This window comes from Castor canadensis, chromosome 12 (genome assembly GCF_047511655.1).
Source record: "Castor canadensis chromosome 12, mCasCan1.hap1v2, whole genome shotgun sequence".
In the NCBI taxonomy this organism is placed as follows: Eukaryota; Metazoa; Chordata; class Mammalia; order Rodentia; family Castoridae; genus Castor; species Castor canadensis.
This window is the reverse complement of record NC_133397.1, coordinates 93,714,318-93,732,342: the sequence shown is the minus strand read 5'-3', so window position 1 is coordinate 93,732,342 and position 18,025 is coordinate 93,714,318. Positions and strand designations below refer to the sequence as shown.

Below are 18,025 nucleotides of genomic sequence, written 5' to 3'. Positions count from 1 at the left end.
TGGCCAGTCATTCCCTCAGCTCAAAGAGTACACTGCCTCCCAGAAGCCTGCTGCACAAGAAAGGGACAGCCTGCTCTCTGGTTTGCTGTGCAGCAAGTCCATGCCCGCTATGGCAGGACCTCAGGCTCCTATAGATCTCAGCTGAATTCCTGAGCCCACTTCTACTTTCCCAACACCCAGGGACTTGCTGCTGCCTGGGAGCCAGCAGCTGGCCCTGCTGTGTCCTTTCCTCGTCTGAGACAGGTAAGCAAATCCTGCAAATGAGGCATGCCTCCATCTTTGCCAATAACAACTCAAGAATGGGGTCTGGGACAATGCAAACTGACAGGCAATGGGGCTCACCCACCCACCACAGGTGTTCAGGTGAAGGAACGACAGGGACAATTATAACAGTCTGAATTTATGCATTGCTTTGTCCCAAAATGATCAAACGAGAACAAATCTGTAAGGACCAAGAGTCCCAGGAGAAGGTTCTAGAAGAAACTCTAGGAAGGTGATCTCAGAGTGGGCCTCAGACCACAGATTTTGAAGATCTTGGCCATGAGTGGGTTGTGGGGAAGAGGGATGGGGAAGACACAGAACCTGACAGTTACTTCAAAGGATTATAGAACTTTGATGTCACAGATGAACATGTCAACGAGGCTGTCAACACAATACACAATAATCTCTCCTAATCTTCAGGCTTACAGTCCCAGACCCCCAAAGGATACCCGAACTGTAATTAGGAGTTTACCAGTTCTCTCTTTGACATATCTGAACTGTCAGCATACTACTTTTTCCCTTCAGGGCATTGTTAAGTAAAATAAAGGTTACTTGAACACAAGCATGGGATAACAGTCTGAAAAACAAGACAGCTACTGAGTGATTAAAGATTAACAAGAGGCTAGTGCACACAGTGTGGAAAACACTGAAAGAAGGGGTTACTTATGTTTTGCAGGAGACAGAGTGGGTTCACATGAGATTTCATCATGCTAACAGAACAGCATATAATTTAAAAAGTAGGATTATTTCTGGAATTTTCCATTTTGTATTTTTGGCCTGTAGTTGACTGTAGGTAGCTAAAACTGAAGAACACAAAACTGACCAGTAAAAGTAGTTACATGGCTGCACAATTCTTGAATCATAACTGTTTTCACAGACTGGAACTAACAAGAAGGATGCAAGTTAGCTCAGTATTCTCAGTGTTATCATCCAAGTTAGTTGCTGTGCGAGGTTTTGGACGTAAAACAAATTCAAACAGCTGCTTCTCAGTGAGTTCATCACAGTATCACCATCATGACTGTCACCAGTCCTAGTGGGTTAGGACAATCACCATGGCCGATGGCACACACTGTGTACAACAGGGCACACAAGTCAGGACCTGAACTATACAACCTTCTCTCAACGGCTTCAGGTTTTCCTTAAAAATAATTTTAATTTCAGTTTCAGATTCTTTGCTATGAACATTCTGTAAGTAAGTATGTTCTGGGGAGATTCCAAAATGGTGACTAGAGGGAGGAAGCAGAAAGCGTGCTTCCAAAGTAAAATCTTGGAGAGACGCTGGAGATACACCTACAGGAAAAACCACCAAGAAGAGGCAAAACTTTGACTCCTCCACAACCCAGCTTGTGCATAGCAGTCCCACTCCATGTTAAACGGAGAACCAGGAGGGCACCTACGCTGACAGATGCCAGCGCCCAGACTGCTTGGGAAGATGCAGACCACAAGGTGAGCTAAGCGGCATGCGGTACTCCCACAGACAACCCTGGGCCAGATCAGCATGTCCCCCTGGACAAACCGATCCCCCACAGGGAAAAAAAGAAAAAAAAGCTGAATAATAAGCAATAACAACAAAAAAGACACGTAGCAAAGAGGGGGGGATGTCCTGAGTGCCAAAGAGGGGGGGAGGGGCAATCCCCCATGGAACGGTAAATAAAGAAGCTGGCCAGAGAAGACAGGAGCAGCAGCACCCACCCAGCAACCAGGAACAGGAAAGCTTGTAAAAGTGGCGGTGGGAGGAAAACTCCACAGGAGAGGGGGGAAGACCCACTTCCCATGTGAACTGTAAATAAACACTTTGGCTGGAGAAAGCTGGTGCAGTGTCACCTCCCCCAGTGTGCTTGGAAAGGGGAAACCTGGTAACAATGGCAGTCGCACACAGGAGAACTCTAAGTAAACAAAGCCTGCAGGGCTAGTTGAGTGTTAAGCTCAATCCCGAGGACTGCATAAATAAAGCCTCCAGCAGCAGGCAGGTGAGCTGCAGCCACAGATAGCCATTCACAGAACTGTCTCCAGACTTTTTTTTTCTCTTTTCCTTTGATGAACAACTGAACTACACCTACATGCTGAAAAACTTACTGAAACTGTATTGCATTTGAACTTGGGACACTTTGTGGTGTTTTGTTTTTTTTGGGTTTTTTCCCTTTTGATGAGACAATGACAGAACTACTTCTGAGACACCAGCTCCAGGATTGGAGGCTGAGGGACTAACACCAAAATTATTAAGACTGAAACTTTATTGCATTAGAACTTGGACATTTATTTTATATTACTTTATTTTTATTTTATTTTTCAATCCTGTCTCTCTAATGCCTGTTTAGCTTGCTGTTGATTAGTACACTATCTCTCCCTGTTTATATCTTTGAAACTTTTTTGTTTGTTTTTTTACTTGTTTTTCCCTTTTTCTTTACCTTCTTGGCTTTCCCTCTCCTCTCACCCTTCCATTCTAAATATCACCACTGTTACTATTACAAGCTAGAAAATACTATATTGCACACAGTACAGGGACAATAACAATACCAAGGGCAATGACAGGAAGACAGAATAACCAGAAAGAAGAAATCCTGCAAGTAATCAATGAGAATTTTATAGAGATGATACTGGATATGGTCAACCAAAATGTACAGGAGACACTCAAGAAATTCCAAGACAACAAAAATAGAGTATTTGAGAAAGCACAAGAAGAAATAAAAGAAACCATAGAAGCACTGTATAAACACCAAAGTCAAAGTGAACCAAAGAACACAATTAATAAAGAGATAAATGAACTCAAGACAAAAATAGACAACATTAAAGAGGAAGGGACTCAGGATATGGAAAACCTCAGAAAAAAGAACGAAACAGAACTGCAAAACAAAATGGAAGGCCAATCCAGCAGAACAGAACAAACAGAAGACAGAATCTCAGAACTTGAAGATGAAGTGGAAATTAAAGGAAAAACCGAAGAACTTTTATTTAAACAACTCAAGATCTGTGAAAAGAAAATACAAGGACTCACTGACTCCATCAAAAGACCAAACCTGAGAATCATGGGCATTAAAGAAGGAGAAGAGGTGCAAGCAAAGGGAATGCTATGTTGAATGTATATATTCAACAAAATAATAACAGAAAATTTCCCAAATCCAGAGATATCTATTCCCAAACACTTGCAAGAGGCCTCCAGAACAGGAAACAGACAAGACCAAAATAGAACTACCCTACGGCATATTATCATTAAAACAGCAAGTACAGAGACCCAGGAAGGAATTTTGAAGGCTGTAAGAGAGAAAAAACAAGTAACATACAAAGGTAGACCCATCAAACTCACAGCAGACTTCTCAACAGAAACATAAAAAGCAAGAAGAGCTTGGGGTGAGATCTTCCAGGCACTGAATGAAAATAACTTCAACCCTAGGATACTCTACCCAGCAAAACTATCATTCAAAATAGATGGAGCAATAAAAGTCTTCCATGATAAGCAGAAACTAAAACAATATGTGACCACAAAGCCACCACTACAAAAGATTCTTCAAGGGATTCTGGACACAGAAAGTGAAACCCAACAAAACCATGAAAGGATAGGCAGCACCAAACTACAGGAAAAGAAAACCAAGAAAGTAGAGAGTAACCTCAACTTAGGTACACACAATCAAACCTTCAAACTAAGACAACTAAATGACAGGAATCACCACATACCTATCAGTACTAACACTTAATGTTAATGGATTTAATTCCCCTATCAAAAGGCACCGTTTGACGAACTGGATTAAAAAGGAAGATCCAACAATTTGTTGCTTATAGGAGACCCATCTCACTGACAGAAATAAGCATAGGCTTAGGATGAAAGGCTGGAAGAAGATTTACCAAGCCAATGGCCCCCAAAAACAGGCAGGAGTAGCAATACTTTATCTGACAAAGTAGACTTCAAACCTACATTGATCAAACAAGATAAAGAAGGACATTCCATACTAATAAAAGGGGAAATAGACCAAAAGGAAATAACAGTCATCAACCTATATGTCAATGCACCAATTGTCAATGCACCCAATTTAATCAAACATACCCTGAAAGACCTAAAAGCATATATTAACTCCAACACAGTGGTTGTGGGAGACTTTAACACGCCATTATCATCAATAGATATGTCATCCAAACAAAAAATCAATAAAGAAATCCGAGATCTAAAATATACCATAGATCAAATGGACCTAGTTGATGTCTACAGAATATTTCATCCAACTTCTACACAATATACATTCTTCTCAGCAGCCCATGGAACCTTCTCCAAAATAGATCATATCCTAGGGCACAAGGCAAGCCTCAGCAAATATAAGAAAACAGAAATTATATCATGCATTCTATCTGATCACAATACAATAAAACTAGAACTCAACAACAAACGTAAAGACAAAAAACATGCAAACAGCTGGAAACAGAATAACTCGTTGCTTAATGAACAATGGGTCATTGATGAAATAAAAAAAGGAAATTAAAAAGTTCCTGGAAATCAATGAAAATGAAAACACAACCTACCGGAACCTATGGGAAACAGCCAAGACAATCCTGAGAGGAAAGTTTATAGTCACGAGTACATATATGAAAAAGACTGAAAGATCCCAAATCAATGACCTAATGACACATCTCAAATTCCTAGGAAAACAAGAACAAGCAAATCCTCAAAAAAATCAAATATCTAGGTGTAACAAATGATGTGAATGACCTCTACAAGGAAAACTATAAACTTCTGAAGAAAGAGATTGAGAAAGACTATAGAAAGTGGAGAGATCTCCCATGCTCATGGATTGGTAGAATAAACATAGTAAAAATGTCTATACTCCCAAAAGTCTACATGTTTAATGCAATTCCCATCAAAGTTCCAATGACATTCATTAAAGAGATTGAAAAATCTACCATTAAATTTATATGGAAACACAAGAGGCCACAAATAGCCAAGGCAATACTCAGTCAAAAGAACAATGCTGGAGGTATCACGATACCTGACTTCAAACTATATTACAAAGCAGTAACAATAAAAACAGCATGGTACTGGCACAAAAACAGACATGAAGACCAGTGGAACAGAATAAAGGACCCGGATATGAAGCCACACAACTATAACCAACTTGTCTTTGACAAAGGCGCTAAAAATATATGATGGAGAAAAGACAGCATCTTCAACAAAAACTGCTGGGAAAACTGGTTAACAGTCTGCAAAAAACTGAAACTAGATCCATGTATATCACCCTGTACCAATATTAACTCAAAATGGACCAAGATCTTAATATCAGGCCCCAAACTCTAAAGTTCGTAAAGGAAATGGTAGGAACTACTCTGGAGTTAGTAGGTATAGGTAAGAACTTTCTCAATGGAACCCCAGCAGCACAGCAACTAAGAGATAGCATAGATAAATGGGACCTCATAAAACTAAAAAGCTTCTGTTCATCAAAAGAAATGGTCTCTTGACTGAAGAGAACACCCACAGAGTGGGAGAAAATATTCGCCAGCTACACATCAGACAAAGGACTGATAACCAGAATATATAGGGAACTTAAAAAACTAAATTCTCCGAAAACTAATGAACCAATAAACAAATGGGCAAGTGAACTAAACAGAACTTTCTCAAAAGAAGAAATTCAAATGGCAAAAAACACATGAAAAAATTCTCACCATCTCTAGCAATAAAGAAAATGCAAATTAAAACCACACTAAGATTCCACCTCACCCCTGTTAGAAGAGCCATCATTAGCAACAGTACACTCACTGTATGGCTAATGAGCCATACATTAGCAACAGCTGCACTCACTGACTCACTTCTAGTTTGGGAGAGCCAGCAGCCCTGCAGGGGTCCCCATGGTACCAGTCAGGCCTGATGACTGTAGCCTCACCCAGCGTCTTGATTGCAAGTCTCCAAAAGTTGTTCAGGTTCTTAAACAAGCTGCATTGTTCTAGAGTGCTCTCATGCCATCAGCACCTGCTGCTCCTTGAGGGGTGTGCTACATGGTTCTCTTTGGTAAGCCTGATTCAAGAAGCTGGGCATGGAAGGACCAGACGAGAGAGCAGGAATGGTTGAGATGCCTTTGGGGGACTTGTTCCCTGCCTCACATCTTTGGAGGTGGAGTTGTGTGGGATCTGGGTTCTGGAGTAGCTCAGTCTCCATCAGATTCAGGGAATGGCTCCATTTGGAGGAAGGAGACCTTACCACCCTGTCTTCAGCCATGTCCCAGCTGTCCCATGGGGAAATCCCCACAAGGAAAGTCTAGGCAGAATCAGAAGGCATGATAGATTGGTCAGGTCATACGTGGACTCCCTCATCATGGGATTGCTTTGCCCATAAACCCTGCTCACATCTCTTCCCGGTGCCTCTGACCATTTGTCAGTGGCTCCAACTTGTTAGTGGTTGACCCAAACTTCATTTTGATTCTGAAATGGCATCAGGATCCCCTGGAGAGCTTGTGGAAACACAGATGGCTGGGTCCCACCCAGGAGAGTTGCTGCTTCTGTGGGTCTGGGGCCTAGCTTGGGAATCTGCTTTTCTGACAGGTTTGCTGCCAATCTTTGGAGAGACCCACTGGTCTGTTATCTTCAGATTTCATTTAGAGGTGTTTAGTGGTACAGGTTGAGTATCCCTAATCCGAAATCCAAAATGCTCCAAAATCTGAAACTGAGTGATGAGAGCAGGCCACAAGTGGAAAACTTTGCACCATGAAACTTTGTCTCATGCAAAATATTATTTAAAATATTGTATAAAACTATGCTGTCAAGCTGTGTAATATAAAGTATATATAGTTTTAGACTTAGGTCCCACCCCACAATGCCTCATAATGTATATGCAAATATTCCAAAACTCAGAAAGTTCCTAACAAAGTCTTAGATGAAAGAGATACAGCCTGTACCATAGAAGAGTGTATACTAGTGCAGGTTGCTCATTTTCCTGTGAAAAGTCTACTCAATTTGAATTCAGAACATTCCTGACTTCAAGCACTCTCCCTTAGCATAAGTTGGTTCCATGTCTCTATCTTAAGATTTCTGCGCAGGAGCCCATGAAATTAAAAATTACCTTTGCTGCTGCGTTAATTTCACTGCTCTAACAGGTGCATGCAACCATGCACACACCTTGATGTTGTATTAAGGAGCTCAAATTAAAAACAAATTTCCCTCTTCAGAAAGTCTTCCATTCAACTTAATTAGAGCTGAGTGTATCATATACTTACTGCATCTCACTCCTGTTCTACCTCCACTGAAAGCAAGACTGCGTTATCTGTGGGTTGAATAAAGTATCTGTCAAACTGACACTTGGGCCAGTTCTAGCACAGAACATACTTTTTTTTTTTTTAAACCAAATTTAGTTATTTATTTCTGTGTAACAAGTTACTTTGAAACTTGGCAACTTAAAACAACAATTACTTACCTCATTTAGATTCAGTGTGTCAGTGATTCAAGACCTAAATTAGCTAGGTGGTTGTGTCTCCGAGTTTCGCATAAAATTGCAGTCATAATATCAGCCAGATTACACAATGTATTCACGTACTGAAACATCACATTGCAACCCATAAGTATGTACAATTATTGTGTGTCAATCATTTTTTTTATTCACATGTGCATACAATGTTTGGGTCATTTGCATAACATGGCTGCTGGCTCTTCCAAACTAGAAGTGAGTCAGTGAGTGCAGCCCCCGCTCAGTGGAAAGAATAGGCTCCATTCTCCGAGTATTGGGGGGGGGGTACTGAAGAACATGTGAACATCTTTTTTATGCCACTCTAGATATTACACTTGTTAGAATTTTCTATGGCTGTACTAAGATTGAACTACTCAGTCCTGTACCACCTCCTCTATTTCCAAACAGCTGCCTTCTATTCCCCTCTGGCTTTCTCCCTTTGCCCAAATGTCCCTACCCTTCCCTTTTCCCAACACTAGGTATCATTTCTCTTTGCTGGAAAGTAATTGTTCACATTCTCTAATGTCATTTCCTGTCATCTTCTCTGACTGCTCCTTTTGAGGAATGACTTTTCTGTTCCTATTTGTGAATCAGAGGTTCTAGAGAAGAGTTAGTACACAATTCATTCCTTTCTTCTTTTTAGAAAGTCATTTTCCAAGTGGAATCTGAAGATAATTAATTAGAAAATCAACCTTTTTGGGGTGGCCCTTATGATTATGGTTTTCATTTAAGGTTTAGGTCCCTATTTGAATATAATCCCTCTAAATCTAAGAACCTGATTAAATTCCACATCCATATTGGACTCAGACTACCTGCCTTACAATAAATGCAATGAGTTATGAATTGCCAATTTTGACTACCTCTTCCACTACTCATTCCTTTAAGTGATTCTTACACCTCATCTCTTTGCAATTTTTGCTCTCATGGGAGTGTTTTATACAAGAACCCCAGAGTGTTCTTTCTACAAGGCCAACTGGTTCCTAAAGCTGTATCTACTTACTTTACTCAAAAAGCACTTTTTTTGTTTTTATGAAGCAGGCAACATGGTCAGATATTTCTCTCCTTCACTCAAAACTTAGTCACTATTTTCTCACTGAGGGGGGAAATGCATGCCATGCAGTCTTTAATATCCTTCATTTCTTCCTTCATCTCTGAGACCTTAAGCATTAATGCAATTTTCTTCTGAGCATCATGGCCATGAGGAAATGAGAGGGGAGGTTGGGACCCTGCTTCAAGGCACTCCTGGTTCTTTAATAACCTTAAAACTTTTCATCATGCACTGTGGGCTAGAACAGAAATGCTCTTGACTTTCCACAAGGACTTGAGAACAGAAGTCTCCAAGCATCAGTAATCTGCTCATATATGGACATTCCCTCTACATTATTCTTTCCTTTCCATTGGTGAATGGGTATTTTTCTTTCTACTTCCTAAGGAAGACATCTTGTGTCCAGAGGAGAGGTCCACTGATCTCTCAAAATGGAGAATCAGTGGGTGAGAGGCAAGCCATGCTCCATGGATTAATATCCTCTCTGTTCTTAGCTCAGAAAACCCACCTTTCAGTTTTACCATTCTATTAGGCTACCCTCCCTAGTTGTCTGATGTAGCACTTTTTTCCTTGTTAAAATCAACTGTCTATAATGATGTCACACTAGCTGTCAACTGATGATACTGTTTTTACATTAGAATTTATTTTAATAAGGACAAATCAATCATCAACTAGAGAATAACCCTGAAAGTTCCATGTGCCTAGTCTATAAGCAAATAGCTCTTTTACCATTTATTTACAAACTAGGATGTGTCCATGCGTTCATCCCTTCCTTTCCTTCTTTAGTATATTTCTTAAAGTTAAGTGTAAATCTTTCAGGGGAGGGACTTTTAGAATACTGTCCTTGTCACTCTTTGTCTTTTTATAGTGTCATACCCCGGTATAACTAAATGATAATAATTTAAGTTAGAATTTTACCATGCATATAATACAATGGTGTTCAAAAGGGCATGAACCAAATTTATATCCCATACTTCAGGGGTTCTCAAATATGAGTATCAGAGTCACTCGGAGGGCCCCACCCAAGAGATTCAAGTTCAACAGGCTGGGGACAGGCCTTGTAGTCTGCTTTTGTAGCAAGTTCATTGGTGACACTGATGCTTCTGATCTGGGAAATATAGGGGTGTTTTTCCATTTGTTTGCTGAAGCACCTACTCTACTATAGATATCCAACAGCTATAATATAATTGGTATTTTTTTGGGGGGGGAAGTATTGGGGTTTGAATTTAAGTTCTTGCTTTTGTTAGGCAGTTCTATCACTTGAGCCATGCCTCCCCAGGCACCCCCCTCCCTTTGTTTTTGCTTTAGTTATTTTAGGGATAAGGTCTTGAATTTATGCCTTGGACAGTTTGGACTGTAATTCTCCTATTTATGTTTATAGAGTATACTACTATCTTCAGTTGAGATGGGGGTCTTGCTAACTTTTTGCCTGGGCACTATATACTTCGGTGGCTAAAATGACAAATTTTATGTCAAATATATTTTGCCAAAATAAAAATGGTTACTGCTGATCTAAGAAAACTTGTAAAATTTTGATGGAAACCAAAGTATCATGTTGGGTGGGGATGCTGAGCTCCTCCTTTCACAGAAGCCACCAGCAGTGGTCAGGTGGTGCAGTCTGTGGCGGGAGGGGCTGATAAAGGCAGTGGGAGTCACACAGCTCCTGGTGAGAGGACAGCAGGGTGAAGAATGCTCATCTTCAGATCACCTGTGGTACCTGGTGACTGTTTGGCTTTTCTTGGGGACCAGCTGGAGAGCTGGCCTCAGACAATGACAATCCCTGAACTTTCTGAGCACTAAGGCTGCTGTTGGCTGTTGTGAGGGCATATTCCTATGAGCCACATGTTTTGTCCACCTTTCAAAAATGGTGGTGACAGGGCCAGGTTTGGTGGCTCAAGCCTATAATCCCAGCTGCTTGGGAGGCAGAGATCAGGAAGATTGTGGTACAAGGCCAGCTCACGCAAAAAGTTAGTGAAACCCCATCTCAGCCAGTAAGTAGGGCACAGTGGTAATGCACCTGTCACCCTAGCTGCACAGGAGGCATAAATAGGAGGACTGCAGTCTAAGGCAAAAATGTGAGAACCTATCTGAAAAACAACTAAAGTAAAAAGTAGTAAAGCACCTGCCTAGCAAGCATGAGGTCCTGAGTTCAAACCCCAGTATGGCCAAAAAATTTTTTAAAATGCTGGTGACACTGACTATTCCTGACTGGTGGCCCCCATGTGCCTCCAAAGCTAGGAATGTTAATAAGATGCCTTAGAAACTATCTCCATGGGGCACATCTCAAGACTAAAACATAAACATTTCTTTGGCAAATGGCAAAGGAACTGTTTTCCAAGGACACAGGGAAAAGCTCTCTGCAGTAGTGTGCAAGCCCTCTGTTTATAGAAGAAGCCATTTGCTTCTGCCTTTAAGAAAGAAATGTTCCCCCAGGTGTCACCCAAGGCCACACTCACACAAAGGTGACCTGACAGCTGGGGCACAGGGGCTTTCCCAACCTCACCTCAGCAGGAACAGTCCCACAGAAGGGCCCGGGTGGCAGGCTGCAGGCAGCTCAGCTGCCCCACTCTATCAGCAGTTCTCTGCATGTTTGTTTTGTTGAAGGAAAAAAAATACAGTTCAGGGACCCCTCATCACGTCTGTGATTGCATCTTGCTGCTAATTTAAGCTAAGTGATGATCAGATTGTGAGGGGCCTAAGTCTAACTTGTGCCTCTTCATAAACCAAAGGCATTAATCTGTAAGATAAACATACTCAGTTTTTTTGCAGTCACAGCTAAGAAGGACTGAAAACAGGTAAAAATCCCAGAAGGTTTACACTGGTGGATACATATTTTAGCCATACATGTCCTTCTGATATTAAAGTGATAAGTTATTTGATCAAGGTATTTTTTCTTTCCTTTTCCATTACACCTTTAACTATTTTGGGGAAAAATATTTCTGATATTTTCTAGCAATTTTATAAGAGCTCCACATAAATATTTAGGTTAAACATAGCTACTGATGTGGGATTTTAATGGGAGTATTTCAGAATACCATTATGGCTAAATTATTTACATCTTTTCTTTTTTAGTTTGGAACGGTGTTCTCTAGTGGCAGTGGAAGAGGACAATCACTTCTCTCCCACTGAGCTTGCAGGCCTGAAGAGCCAGGTGTGGACCCCACGCCAGAGGCCACAGCTTTGATCCAAGCTGGCTAGCATGTCAGCACAGCCTGAGAGCAGAACAAGTCCAGATGAGCTGGACTGTCCTGGTGCTCTGCTGTGCAGGATGCAGGCTCCACTCCCACCAACTGTGTCTGAATGTCTACATGACTATGTACTCATCCACTGACATTGAGAATATTTCTTGGGATTCAATGGCAAGTGCTCAATTCAAGTCAGTGTTCTTGGTGCTAATGTGGCCTCTGATTGGGGTAACATAGCCAGGTAATGTGGGTATGCAGGGCGACCAAGGGGCATGTGGCCCACTGAGAGTCAACCAAGGCTTCTCCAAATCAAGGGTGGCTAGAATGAGACTGGAAAGATATGTGCTTTCCAAGATGGTTCAGGCTGGGGTGGGGAAGGGCATAGGGTGTGTTCCGGAGTTCTCCAGACGTAGAAACAAGTCTCAGCACAGGCACTAGCAGTCTTAGGTGCTAATGGAGCTCAGAGTGGCAGGAACACAGCAAAGGGGGAAAGCTCGATGACACATTGGAGCTAGATGCAGAGAAGCCACCTGCATGGATATGAGCAATGTGAAAACGATGGTGTTGATGAACTATGAGCCCAGAGCTTCACCTGTACCATAGTGAGCCGGCTTGTTCAGCTAACCCACTCTCAGCTTGTGTACTTAAGTTCCAACAAGCTTTAGGTAAGAGACTGCTCCCTGTTCTGTTTAGCTACAGGTCAAGTATTCTTTGTCTGAAGTACTTGGGAACAGAAGCTTTGAATTTTGGAATATTTGTATATACATGAGGAGATATCTTTGATAGGGGACCCAAATCTACCCAAGAAATCCATTTCTGTTCGACATACACCTTAGATGTACAACCCAACGGTAATTTTATATACTATTTTTAGTATACCTATGCTTTGAATGCAACCTGTCACATGAGGTTAGGTGTGGAATTTTCCACTGCAGTGCCATGTCCATGGTCAGAAAGTTCCAGAGTTTAGAGCAGTAGAATTTTGGATTGGGGCACTCAACTTGTGTTTGTTTCATTTTCTATATAACAAGGCAGAGATAAAAGTCAACTCCAATTTTTTTATAGTAAAAGATGGTTTTAAGGCAGAAACCCTAAGATTCTCAAGTGCATTCTGCATTACTGAAAGGCCAGTCTGGTACACCAGTTTTGATCTAGTGTGTACAGACAACACTGAATTGCAGCAGGACCAGGGATGTAACAGACAGCATATCCCAGCCTCAGGGGTGGAACAATGGCCCAGAAGAAACCAGGAACACAGTCCTCAGGTTTGCTGCTGATAAAATCCTGAGAGTTAGCTTTTAACACAACTCTCCCTCTCTTCACAGATCCCAGTAAGTGGCATGCTGTTCATCTGTTTTAGAAGTGAGTACTGAGCCAGGTGCAGTGACTCACGCCTGTAACCCTAGCTACTTTGGTAGGCTGAGATCGAGAGGATCGTGGTTCTGGGTCAATTCAGGCAGAAAAGTTGTTGAGACTCTTATTTCACTGGAAAAAAACCCTGGGTGTGGGCTCACACCTGTCATCCCAGTCATGGCAGGAAGTGTAAAATATATTGTGGTACAGGCCAGTCTGGGCAAAAAGCAAGATCCTATCTCAAAAGTATCTAGAGAAAAAAGGGCTGGAGATGTAGCTCAAACGGTACAGAGACTACATAGCAAGTAGGAAGTCCTTGCACCCCTGGTACCATCACAAAAAAAGCACTGTAGAGCTTAGCTAGCCAGGGCCGCAAGGCAGGATCTGCCTCCAGGAGAGGCAGGCATGAGCACCAAACTTCTAGAAAAAGAGTCCATACTAAATACGCTCATGGAGCAGTCAGGTTTAAGAATTAAAGAGGATTAAAGAGAGAAAAAACTTCCACTGGGTGCTGAGCAAAACCTAGTAATTAAAATAAGTTGTTATCTTTGAAATAGGACAGATGCATGTAGGCCCTACTCATGGTAACCTGCTTTCTCTTAACACTAACTCAGTCAGGAGGAAACAGAGAACAGGTGCAGAGCCGCAAAACCAGGGAGCTGGTCAGGAAAATCACTCAAATGCTTGATTGCTGCTGCTTTCTGACCTGACCTGGAGGTAGCTCACACTCTACTCCCACAATGAACTCTTCCCAACTCTCCAGCAGAAATCCCTGGTAAATGCAGCTACTTTATTTTTAAACTCAAAGGAGCAAAGTTAACAGAAAAACCCCAAAAAACCAAAATTGTAAGAGACGAATTCCATCTAACGAATGCTAATAGTTCCATGTGAAATTAAACTTTAGGAAAGAGTTGCAATCTTCACCTTTAAGGATTTTCAGTGCTCTTGGAGATGTAGTACAACACAGAAATGGTGTTTTAATAACTGCTGTAAAAATGTATAAAATCATCAAGAATGCATGTAAGGGCCGGGGATGTTGCTCAGGGGCACAGTGCTTTGCCTAGCATGCATGAGGCCCTGGGTTCAATCCCCAACACTGCAAAACAAAACAAAAGGCATAATAAATGTAGTGGCTAGACCAGTAGCACCACAGTCACAAAGGATTGTGCTCCAAATGTAAATTCTCAGGCTCAGTTTTAACAAGTCCCTATGGGGCTTGAGACACTCACTACAGTGAGAATCCACCTAGAGCGGTGGACTGATGAAACCATGGCTGGAAATGTTTTCCACAAGAAATATTATAATTTAAAAATATAGCAAGGGACTCATAATTCTTTTATTTCTTTACAAAGTACTATAAATAGATTTTTAAAAAGAATGAACACCCATTGACTTTTTGTGTGGCCAATGTATACATTAAATCTTCCTTAGGAAGACAGTTTTTCTCTTCCTGAAATAAATGTGTTGCTTGACACAAAAAAATTATTATCTAATTATTCCCACAAGACATACTGCATAGGAGGTAAATGTGACCTTTCTGGGAGCTAAAGCTCCCTAAAGGTTTAGTTCCCTAAACCTTTGGCCATTGCTACCCTGTGTGTGTTATCCTGGCTGGCTCTGTACCTTGTCAGACCTCATCTTACTTCTGACCCGACACCTTCTGAACACCCTTTGCAGGTATGAACGACACAGTTATTGAGAAAATAAAATGCTGACAACTTGCACAGCCTGCCAAAAATCAAGTTAATAGTAAGCACGGCTTCCTCTATCCAGTGAATCAGTGTTGGTAAATATGTAAGGCCTTCTGAGCATAGGGAGGCAGGAGGATTTCTGGATTTTCTACATTAGGGAGGCGAAGGTCAGACAAATACAGAGGACGAGAAACAACGTATCCCCTTTGGCTGCTAAGGAGAAATGACCGTGAAGATGAGGGATAAAGAGGCAAAAAAAAGGACCCAAGTATTGAGGTTCAGGTCTAGAAAGAGAGTGGAACAGTTCTGTTTGTTCCTTCCATCCCTGGATGACCCCAGAGATGTCCAACAGATCTGACCATCCTAGAGGGCACAGATGTGGCAAAGTTTTCCTCTGCTCTTCCTAAAATAAGCATCTCTCCCCACAAAAAGCACTCAGAGATAGGGATATTTTTAATTCTTCAAAGGGGAAAAAGAGCAAGCATTTTCAATGCAAAACAACAGCAAAGATCTAGCTCATTTATAATTAATCACTTGGGATATGTTTGAAAATGATACCTATCTTGAAGATGCGCCCCCAAAATTGCCGTGTTTATTCAGAAGTTAGGCTTCCCACGGGAACCTCCATCAAGGGAAGTCCCAGGCCCAAAGATGGCAAAAAGAAAACAGGAGTGAAATGAAGCCTTCTGCCTCTGACTTCTGAAGGAGGCCGAGCCCCTTGGAAACATTTCTATCCCCACATACCAGGATGTGCAATTATGTCAGATCATGAACCTAAGGGCTCTTGGCAGCCTGGGAGTGGCTGTGAAAGCCAGTCTCTAGCCTGAGAAGCAGCAAAGTAAACAGGAAAATGACAGAGGAGGGGAAGGGGAAAGGGAGGGGAAGGAAGCAGAAGGTGGGAAAAGAATAAGCAAGGGATCTTCCCACTTGCTCACCAAGACAGGTCCTCAGCAGTTGTGGAGCACAGCTGAGAATGGACTGGATTTTAAACAAGAAATGTGGCAAACCCAGGCTGTTCTGCCATCAGCAGAAAACAGGCAACATGCCTTCGAGTGGAGCACTCCCTAGCACAGGCATGCAGCTAGCCACTGAAAATAGCATGTATCATGACAAGACCATGAGGTCAAGCTGTCCCTCATTGCAGTAGGTCACAGGGGCCTCACACCAAGTGGGGTCACCATGTGTGCAGAGCCGATGCACGTCCCAGTGAAACCCTCTGAGCCCCTGTACCCTTGGAACCAAAGACCTGGACCTTGTCAGTGTGTCCTACCATGTCTCTGAAATTAAGGCAGGATACAAAAGAATCTGGAAAGGCATTCATAAAAATGGCAGAAACTATTAGTGCTTCATTATTCACAAATGTGCTCATTCTCTAATCGAGGCAAATGAGATGGTGTGGTGCAGTCAGTCTGCGATGGAAGCCAGCCAGAGTTCAGTGACCACTCCCTGCACGCATCCCACAGGAAAATCAACAGGCCTCTCCTTGGGCTGGCGATCCTGAACACTCTTCATCTGCCCTTTTCCCTCTTCTCCCAAGTCCTAGGCACAAGAACTATGAACAGGACGAATGCATCACTGTGCAGTTTGAAATTCAAACGTTTTAAATAAGGATTACATACATGTTTTGACTAAGCACTCTGGATGAACATTTTATATTATAATTGGTTTTCCAGTGCTTTCTCTAAATTTCTGCTCTACAGAGTTAAAAGCCCTGCTGTCCTTAATTCCCTGCAGGCCTCCAACTCAATCTAGAAAGCCCGTGCACAGAACTTGGGCCCGTGAGAACAATTCTATGTGATGTCTTGCCAGCAGTGATAAACTCTGGTGGCTTGATAAGCAAATCTCAGAGTTCAGATTTCAGATGCAGTTTTGCTTTCAGAGTGCTGCAGTCAACCTGCAAAGCTGTTGACACCATAAAGGGGTTCAGTTTCCAGCAACACAATGCTTCTTCTGCTTCAAAGAACAGATCATGACCACCCCTCTCTCTGAGGAACCACGAATTCCACTCAAATCAGTCATGGGGGGGGGGGGAGTGTACACTTGCTGTGGCCTTAACTTACTCATGGGGCAATAATCAAAGAAGAGCACATGCATGCTAGTCTTATGGCTTGCATTTAGAATGTGAAACCCACGCATCTGAGAACCAGAAAAATGTGAGCATGCTGGACTCTAGGTTCCCAAGTCTTATTTGGGGTCTCACTATGTAGAAGGGGTATTTGGAAAAACATCTACAAAACTGGTTAGTATTTCTGTAAAGGGCAAACACAGTGGCTGCTTTGAAGTGAAACTGCTGGTCTCTTCCAGACAGGCCGAACCCCAAACACAAACCCCCAATTCTCTGCATGCTGGAAGGAATCTAACTGCCTCCACAGAAGTGGCCTCATCCCAGATTCACTTCACACCACGCAGCTCAGCTCACTCAGGACCACAGCTCTTTTCAATTCAGCTCCTAAGTGCTCTAAAAGCTGTTCAGAGATGAGCTCAGTGGCGCAGCCTGCAGCAGAGATGACCTTGGGATTATATGGTTTACAAAGAAAAGCAAACCAACCAACAAAAGGCTGCATCAGAAACCAGCCATGTCTCGTTGAGAAAGCGCTGTGCGCCTTGGCCACAGACAGCAACAAACACAGTAAATCACATAGGCACAGAATGGGAAGCCAGCAGAGCACATGATGCCGCCTCTCTAGAGTAGTAAGGGGGGGGACCCTTGGTACATCAACCTCCAGCAGCTCACAAGCCCTTTCCTTACCCTTCCTCTCCAGGACAGTAAGTAGTGGCAGAGAACAGATACTCCAGCCAGGAAGTTAGGTAAGCTATAAAGTATTCACATGGCTTAATATGAACCCACAAATATACTTTTGCTACTGCAAGTATATTCACATGACCTGAAAAGGGTTATACTGTGTAATCTTCATCCTGGGGGAGTCCAGGACTCTCAATGGACACCCTGAAGTCAGGGACAGTACTGAAACCTGGATATACCTTGTTTTTTTTCCCTACAGGTATGTATACCTATGATAAAGTTTAATTTATAAATCAGGCATGTAAAGAGATGAACAACTAATAGAACAATTAC

The 18,025-nt window shown here is 42.2% G+C and overlaps 1 protein-coding gene across 4 annotated transcripts in view; it reads right to left on the bottom strand.

The window, feature by feature from the left end:
- Positions 1 to 18,025, bottom strand: part of Nck2 (NCK adaptor protein 2) — a 132,748-nt gene that overhangs the window by 1,576 nt on the left and 113,147 nt on the right. The window lies entirely within an intron of this gene.